This window comes from Mustela nivalis (assembly GCF_964662115.1).
Source record: "Mustela nivalis genome assembly, contig: HAP1_SCAFFOLD_442, whole genome shotgun sequence".
NCBI classification, from domain to species: domain Eukaryota; kingdom Metazoa; phylum Chordata; class Mammalia; order Carnivora; family Mustelidae; genus Mustela; species Mustela nivalis.
Genome location: NW_028136213.1, coordinates 176,204 through 185,980, shown reverse-complemented (window position 1 = coordinate 185,980; position 9,777 = coordinate 176,204).

The following is a 9,777-nucleotide window of genomic DNA, read 5'->3' as shown; positions in this document are numbered from 1 at the left end:
CTGTGGGACGATCCGGTCACCGCGGCCGCCACCTCCCTGCGGCAATGTGCGCGGTGCACGCCCGGTAACGTGCCCGGAGCCTCCAGCTCCCCAGGGACGCCCGAGAGGGGCGGAGTAGGCGGTGACCCCCGCGCGAGGGAGTGGGAGGAGCCCCGCGGGGCGGGGAGGGAGGACCGGGAGGAGCCCTGGGTAGGAGGAGGGGGGCCACTGTGGGAAGTAGGAAGATCCCCAAGCGGGGTCAGGAGCGTGAGGAGGGAGGACACTCGGGATGAGGAGTGGGGGTTTAGGGCGGGAGACGGGAGGATCCCCGCGCGGGTGAGGGAGGAGGAAGGAGCCTAGGGTAGGAGGAAAGGGGGGATAGGGAGAGAGGGAGCCTAGGTCAGGGTCCAGAGTCCGGGATGAACAGGAGGAACCCGGGCTGGAGAAGTGGGCGTGGCGGGGGGGAGGGGAGCAGGGAGAGGGAACCTTGGTCAGGGTCTGGGAAGAGCAGGAGGAGCCCTGGCTGGAGGAGCACAGGTCGGGGGATCAAGAGGGGGAGGAGTCTCACGCGGGGTCAGGGAGGAGGAGCGGGAGGTGTGCCACCCTGAGGGCAGCCCAGGAGCTCTGGCAGTTTGCACAGCTTGGGCCTACCCCCTTGGCCAGTGCGCGGTTTTTGTTGTTGTTGTTTTGGTTTTCATCTAGGCCTGGCCATGCCTTCCAGGCCATCTGCACATGTCGAGGATCCCAAAGTGCCCTTGGACTAGGACTACCAAGATCTAGTTGACAGACTCCTTTTTTTCTCATGAAACCCGTTTGGGGGAGTGAAAGCATGCTCCCAGTGATTATTCTGACATGTCATGCGTTTTTTCGTTGGATGTTCTCCACGCACCCATCCCTGTTGTTTAAATGTGTGACTCCAGGGGCCAGGCACAGCGCTGAACACCGCTGTGTCCTCTTTAAAAATACCTCGCAGTGACCAAGTTGTCCTAACGATGGTAGAGGACAAAGCCCAAAACTAAAACAGAAAAGCACAACAAAGTCCTCTTTTAATACAGCCCTAATCTCTTTGGCCCACTCTGGGGTGCATAATTGAGGTGTTCATTGCAAAAGAGTCATTCTGATGCACTAAGATGTTTCTTGTGAATGAATCCAAGGGGGAAGAATGACGACAGCCAGGAGCCCTTATAATCCACAGAGCATGGTTGACTTGGGTGCCCAGTCCATCACCTGCACGCCTCATTATGCCAAGCAACACCAAAGGTGAGTTAGTTGGCAGGAATCAATATTCATGCCCATAGGATGTAAAAAGATAGAAATCATCCATTATTAACAGAGCGACACCTTGCCCCTTGTGATATAGTGAAGATACTACAATAACATCGTTGATGGCATTAGCCCGAGTTAAGTGGGAAAGCCAGAGTCCATGCCTCCCAAGGGTGGTCCTGGAGACTGGAAGAGAAGCTACATCCAGGGCTCGATTTAAATATGAATTACTGTGCTATGTTGGCAAAGAGGACAATTAGTCCTGGGGGAACTGCATACCTTTCTATGTTCACTGTCTGTAATTTTGAGATATACAAGAAAATAGGCCTTCAGCTAATGTCAGCAAGATTTATAGATTCGCAGAACGTTTCTGTTCTTCACCTGGATGATGGTTTACTGATTTTTTAAGGAAAGTCTGTACCCCACATGGGACTTGAATTCACCACCCCAAGACCAAGAGTCCCCTGCTCTATTGACTGAGCCAGCCAGGTGCCCCTTGAATTGTTTTCTTTTCTTTTCTTTTCTTTTTTTTTAAGATTTTATTTATTTATTTGAGAGAAAGACAGTGAGAGAGAGCATGAGAGGCGAGAAGGTCAGAGGGAGAAGCAGACTCCCCATGGAGCTGGGAGCCCGATGCGGGACTCGATCCTGGGACTCCAGGACCGTGACCTGAGCTGAAAGCAGTTGCTTAACCAACTGAGCCACCCAGGCGCCCTTGAATTGTTTTCTTAATGTAAAACATGCACTTATGTAGAGTGATACTCTCTAAGAATTCTTGGAAGAGAATACAGTATTTTTAAGCTAACTGATAGTGGTATTTAATTATATCATATATATTGATTTATTTCAGTTTTTATGATGACCTGTTAGCTCTTGGCATTTTGAAGCCTCTGACGTCTCCTATTGAAGGGGTGGTGATGAAAGAAGGAGACTGTAACTTTGAGGCACCTTAAGGAGTTTATTCAATCATTAAGCACTACTTGAAAGAATCAGGTGGGGATAGGAGTTTCTCTGCTTCATTTTACTATTGGCATTTAAAGATAAACATTGTAAACATAATTAAATATTAATACTATAAAGAAAGTTATAAAATAGATGTTCTTCTCTTTACCAATAGCTGATTTTCTTTTATCCCTAATAATAGTTTTCAATGTATTCTTCTAGAAAAAACTTTATGGATCTGTGTATTGATTTACATGGCTGCCTCTATTTATTTATTCATGTGTGTTTATATTTATTCTTTTTAAGTATACCAATGGGATTATTTTTCATAAACCAACACCTTGTTTGGGCTACTTGTAATAAATCAGTCCCCCCCCCCATTATCTATCTGTCTGCCTCCTATTGGTTCTGTTTCTCTGGAAAATCCTAATACATCATCATCAACTGAATCATATCTTAGGTATATTTTCATAACAACAAATTCAGTATGCTTCATTTTTCTCAATGCCTGTTCAGTGTTATATGATTTCTTTATGAATAAATAAATTCATTGCTTATGTCAGGAGTAGCTTTCTGGAAAATATTTAGGTTGTTGGTGGGATGAGGGGTTGTTTTGGTTTTCGCTAATACCACTATTGCTGCATTGTTTAACTGTGTCACACTTCTTTAGGTATATCTGTAGAACCAGTTTCTAACAGCACAGTTGCTGTGCCAAATGGTATTGTGAATTTTTAATTAAACTAAGTGGTTCCATCTGCTCCTCTGAAAGAATATCTCATCAGTGGTAATGAGGAGGCACCTGGGTGGCTCAGTCAGTTAAGCATCTGATTCTTGGTTTTGGCTCAGGTCATGATCTCAGAGTGGTGAGATGGAGCCCCACTCTGAGCTCAGTGGTGAGATGGAGCCCCACTCTGAGCTCAGTGGGGAGTCTGCTTGAGATTCTCTCCCTCTCCCTCTACCCCTCCCACTCGTGTGTTCTCTCTCTCTCTCTAAAATAAGTAAATAAATCTTTTTAAAAATTTTGAAAAAGCAATGAATGAAAATTACTCTCTCTGCGCATCTAGGTATTTTATAACTAAAAATTTTAAATTTTTGCTAGTGGGGCAGGTTAAAGCTGGTGTCTTTCTGTGTTCTGATTTGTATTTACATAATTATGACTGAGTTCATGCATCTTTGTGTTTTTAGTGAGCTCTTTCCACCTTTTTTTTTGAATTTCTTATTTATAACTTTGTCCCTTTTCTATTAGGATTTTCATTTATTCTTTACGTATTTTATGAATGTTTTGAAAATGACCTTTTATAGAAAAGTTGATAAATGATCTTGGATGATAAACGATTTATTGTTTTTTTTTAATCTTTTAATTTTTTTTTTAAGATTTTATTTATTTATTTGACAGACAGAGATCACAAGTTGGCAGAGAGGCAGGCAGAGAGAGAGAAGGAAGCAGGCTCCCTGCTGAGCAGAGAGCCTGATGTGGGGCTCGATCCCAGGACCCTGGGATCATGACCTGAGCCGAAGGCAGAGGCTTTAACCCACTGAGTCACCCAGGCGCCCCTAATCTTTTAATTTTTTAAAGATTTTATTTATTTTTGTGTGTGAGAGAGAGAGAGAGAGAAAGTGAGATCACGCATGTGCATGAGGCAGCATGCAGGAGAAACAGATTCCTAGCTGAGCAGGGTGCCCAACCCAGAACTCGATCTTAGGCCCTGGGAACATGACCTGAGCCAAAGGCAGATGCTTTAACCCACTGAGCCACCCAGGCCCCCCTATTCAATATATATTGAATATACATTCAAAGTGCAGAAGGAAGGGAAGAAAGAAGAGAAGGGGGAAAAAAAAACCCTGCCAACCATGAACATTCAATAACCCAACAAAGCTGCCTTTCTTTTTTTTTTTAATATTTTATTTATTTTCTCTATTTTTTATTTTCAGCATAACAGTATTCATTATTTTTTGCACCACACCCAGTGCTCCATGCAATCCATGCCCTCTATAATACCCACCACCTGGTACCCCGACCTCCCACCCCCCCCCCCCGTCCCTTCAAAACCCTCAGATTGTTTTTCATAGTCCATAGTCTCTCAAAGCTGCCTTTCAAATTGGAAGGGAAGATATTTTTTCAGACAAGTAAAAGCTGAAGGACTTTATCACCGGTAATAGTTGAGCCTTACAGTACACATTAAAGGGACTTCCTCAAGCTGAAATTAAAAGGATGATAATAAGTAATGGGAAATCATGTGAAACTATAAAACTGTTCAGGTAAATATATAGTTGAATTCAGAAAACTCTAGTCTTTCATGTTGGTGGTAAATCTGGAGAATTCTTACAAAGCTGGTAAAGAGCAACTGTGAAAGGGTAAGGTAGGAAAGGCAAATCTGCTTGACCACAAAGGCTTTTCTAGACGTATTAGTGGAAAGTACTTTCAGCAGTTCAGACGGTGGAAACTGGCTTCCTTAAAATTCTGTCTACCATTTAGAAAATCTTCATTTACTTATACGTATCCTGTTTGAGGACTGCTGTCCCAGGACCACTGTCCTATCCAGTACTTCAGTTTCTTTGACAATATCCCCCATTGTGCCCATCCACATTCCGAAGGTGTCCCTATTGGAGAGCTACTTCATGAGGAAATGTGTTCCATTTTTAGATGCACCTACTTAAAATTATTCCTTAAGTTTCTTCTTTGAGAATATCTATATTCTCAATAAATAACATAGATATTTAATATATAATACAGATAATAAATATCTATATTATTCCTTAAATATCTTTAAGCCAGAATCTAGTTTCTTATAATTTTCATCAACTGATTTTAGTATACTGATGTATCCAATTATTTTTCTTTCTGAAGATCTATTACATGTTTGAAGATGGTTTTCATGTTTTCGTGACGTTTTCTTCAGGCTAGCAATCTAGCAAACTTTATCCCTCTTACCTATTCAAGCAAGATAATTTCAAGTCCGCTTATCATCCTGGACACTTTTCCTTGGAATGGCCCCATTTCTCAATGATCCTTTTGAAATCTTGGGTCCAGGAATGAACCTGGTATTCTAAATGTGTTCTGAGCAGTGTAAATAGTGTGGGACTATCACCTTCCTTGTTCTGCACACTAATCCATTTATCATAGCTTAGGTTTATATTTAGTTTTTTGTCTTAACAGCTCTATTATACTGTTAACTCAAAATAAACTTAAGGCCAAGTACAATTTTTTTTTCCTTAAGTAGGCTACACATGGGGCTTGAACTCAAAGCCCTCATTTAACCAACTGAGGCACCCAGACACATAAGCCCAGTAAAATTCTAAGCTCTCTTTCCTTGATTCTGTAAAATTGTTTTCTAGATACAAAGGTAAGACTTCAAATAACCTCCTCCATTTTTTTGTTGTTGTTAAATTTGTTTCAGTGACTTCTATTGAAATCTCTTAAATTCCTGATCTTAAAGTAACCCTATGAGGCTATTCACCTTGATTTTATGCCATCAAAAACTGATTTGCCATTAATGGTTATTGAAGTTATCAATAACACGGTTAGTAAGAACAGACAGAGCTGTGCCTCACACAAGCAGACAACCTTTGCTGACTGGCATGATATTTTTATATTATTACAGTCCTATTATACCATAAAAAAGCAGTCTCTGAGAAAGTATTCTCAATACTGAAACTGACCTACTGAATTACCATTCAGCCTATCTTAGTTTAAGCATAATTCTTGAACGGCTTGCATACCTTCTAGGCAGAGTTACTGAGCTCAGTGTCTGAGAATGTGACTTATTCTAGTTGCCAGGGATACCACATTGACTATGACAATGTTTCTATCCTCTTAAACACTATTAAGTAAACAACAAATAAGTAGGCAAGAAAGCAAGATAACTTCTAAAAGTGATTAGGTAACATGAAGAAAATGAAACAGGTTGGGGGTATAAAGTCACAGGGTGGTTCTTTTAAGTCAAATAGTTAGAGAAGGCTTCCTTTAGGTGACTTCTAAGTGGGACTTAAATGAACAGAAAGAGCCAGCCTTGCAAAGATCAGGAACAGGAAAGAAGAGCAAAGGTCAAGGTGGCTAGGAAGAGTAAATACAGAAGCCTGTCCTAGCTATTTTGCAATCCTACTTTCTTTAGTTGTCTAGTCATTCTCAAAAGTCCCAGAAAGATGCACTAGTACCAGTAGCCAACCATGGACCTACAACCCTACAGTTATAACTCTGGGCTGATGGAACCCATTCTGGAGATTGGGGATGGGGGTTAGGTGGGTGGTTATACTAGTCCTTAAAGACTAATGAAAAATCACAGCCATGATAGCCACCTCCATTCAGTGCTCATAACCATCTCCAATTCTACATACTTTTTAAAGAACATATTATTGATCACATCAGAAAAGGAAAAGAGTGAAGAATTCATGCAAATGAACAATACTAGAAATACAAGTCAAAGAAAGTATGCTCTGTACTCAAGAACTACATAAACAAGGCTTACCGCTTTCACAGATATGTGGACAATTTGGGGGGAACATAAAATAATTCCATTTAGCTATAGCACAGGACATACGAAGATTACCAAGGTTAAGATATAAAGATAGGGTGGGGAATTATCACTGAACAGTTTTTATGCCAAGCAGTTGAACTTGGTTCTGTATGAAACTGAGTGCTACTGCAAGTTTTCTGAGAATGGTAGTGACTGACCCAGAAGCTCAGGAGAGAACATAGATTAGGAAAGGGGAGAAAGTCATTATAATAATAATGAAATAATAGTCATTATAATAATAAAAAGTCATTATAGTAATCCAGTTAAGAAGTAATGACTGCTTGGGGCAGCTCTGCAGCTAGGTCTGTTAAGTGTCCCACTCTTGATTTCAGCTCAGGACACAATCTCAGGGTCGTAAAACTGAGCCCGGAGTAAAACAAAAAAAACAAAACAAAACAAAACAAAACAAAATAAAAAACAAAAAAAAAAAAAAAGAAGAAGAAGAAGAAAGACAGAAAGAGACAAAGAAAGAAAAAGGAAAAAAAGTAAACCTTGAGTTTTCTGGTGTAGAATTGCATGGGATTGAATATAAGAAACAGAGGAGAAAAGGTCAAAAGGACAGAGGACCAATAAATAACAGTGACAAAAGTGAAACTATGGAAGATGACCATGAGGTTTTAGGCCTGATTGTACAAGAAACGAGGAAGCAGGAGCTGTTTGAGAACAGACTCAAAACAATTCAGGAGGACCTGCCCTGGTCTCATCCTTGAAATACTACATAAATTTGGGCAAATTCACTTTAACTTAGTGTATATATTTACATTATGTAAAATGCTGGTGGCAGAGCGCGGTTGAACTAGATTACCTCAAACCTCCTTTCCAGACAGTTCTGAGGTCTTTAGCATGTGGTTGTGAAATCTCTTTAAAGCGGGGATTGATTAACTTCTTCTGCCTAGAATAGAAGCTTTATTTTATTTATAACAAATAAATTAATAGATTCATATGGCTTTTATAAAACCTGAAATTAATAGAAAAATGTAGATACATCTGTTTCCTCTCGAATTTCTCTAATACTGCAGTTATACTTGTCTCTGTGTGTTTGTAAAACTCTGGGATTTTACTAGTTTTGTAGCCAGTTTTTCAACATTATAGAATGAGTAAATTTCTGTATGTCCTTAAATATTTAAAGCCATATTTTCTTAGTAGGTTCGTTGGTTATAGACGTCAATGATTCTTTTTTTTTCTTCAATATTTTATTTATTTATTTGAGAGAGAAAGCATGCCAGGAGAGAGGTCAGCGGGAGAAGAGCGCGATGCAGGACTCGATTCGGGGACTCTGGGATCATGACCTGAGCCGAAGGCAGTCGCTTAACCAACTGAGCCACCCAGGTGCCCCTAGACATCAGTGTTTCTAATAACATTGAGGTAAACACATTTTTATATAAATCTTAATGTATAGCTATATATTATTTTCCCCAGATAAATGTCTAGACCTGGTATGTTTCATTCAAAGGACAGAGTTTTAGGATTTTTGATATATTATCAAACTCTACTCCGGTTTGCTATTTATATTTTGTCCTGTGCATTGTGCAACACACAAGTTGTAAATAACTATGTTTTTAATGTTTTTCTGTTCAGTTCTATCTTTTATTCTTATGTCTTTTTACAGGCTGTAATTCTTCTATATTTCATCTATATTTTCTTTTATCAGATATATGTACTATTGGTCCACCACCAATTTGATGTATGGTAATTTCTTCATAAGGGGGCATAAAGTAAAACCTTTAATTTTTAAATGTTTTCATTATCTGGCTACCACTGTCAACTTTCTTAGCACTTCTCATAGCTATCCAGTTTCTCTAGTTATCTACAATCTAGGGTAACTGAATTCTTTGTTTTTTTAACGGTTCATAGTTCTCATTGCTTTTTGTTGTTTCACTGAGAATTTCCAGGACAATGTTGAAGGGAAACCAACAGGTCATGTGTCCTTGACTTGCTCATCTTTATATACCTCAGAGCACGTGGAATGTGTTCTAAAATATGGACCGAAGAGCCGAGTGAGCTCAAGTTTTCTGGTGAACGGTCACCAATCTGACGCGCAGACGTTAGGGTCCCCCTTTGACAGATGGAGAAACTGAGGCTCAGGGTTACAGGGCAGCCACAGAGCCCTGGGCCACCCTGAAAAGGACAGCTCCTGCACTCACACGTGCTTCCGGAGGAGGTGAGCAGCGGCCGTCCGGGTCCCTCCCTCCGCACTGCGGGACTGCGCGGTCACTCCCGCAGCGGCTCCGGCCTGGGTCGGTGCTGTCACGCTCCATCCTGCATCCCTGCCCCCTCCGCGAGGCTCGGGAGCACCCGGGCGTGGCCCGCCCCTCCCAGCGGCCCGCTCGCCTCCCGTCTGCCCCCTAGAGGCCGGTGGGCGGCACTGCGCGCGGGCGAGGCTGGGCGAGCCTGGAGCGCGGAACCCGACAGCCGGGTGCGGCCTCGCGGCGAGACTCCCGGCCCTGGCGCGGGTGCTGATCCTGGGCGCCGGGCTGACGGGAAGCCTGTGCGCAGCGCTGCTCGGGAAGGAGGCGCCTCGTCCAGTGCACCTCATGGTGTGGGATGAAGCTGGGGACTCAGATGGGTCGTGGGGTGGTCGAAACCGGGGAGAGGAAGGCGGCGCCTGCTGGCGGCCCACCCTGGGAGAGCTGTGGGACGATCCGGTCACCGCGGCCGCCACCTCCCTGCGGCAATGTGCGCGGTGCACGCCCGGTAACGTGCCCGGAGCCTCCAGCTCCCCAGGGACGCCCGAGAGGGGCGGAGTAGGCGGTGACCCCCGCGCGAGGGAGTGGGAGGAGCCCCGCGGGGCGGGGAGGGAGGACCGGGAGGAGCCCTGGGTAGGAGGAGGGGGGCCACTGTGGGAAGTAGGAAGATCCCCAAGCGGGGTCAGGAGCGTGAGGAGGGAGGACACTCGGGATGAGGAGTGGGGGTTTAGGGCGGGAGACGGGAGGATCCCCGCGCGGGTGAGGGAGGAGGAAGGAGCCTAGGGTAGGAGGAAAGGGGGGATAGGGAGAGAGGGAGCCTAGGTCAGGGTCCAGAGTCCGGGATGAACAGGAGGAACCCGGGCTGGAGAAGTGGGCGTGGCGGGGGGGAGGGG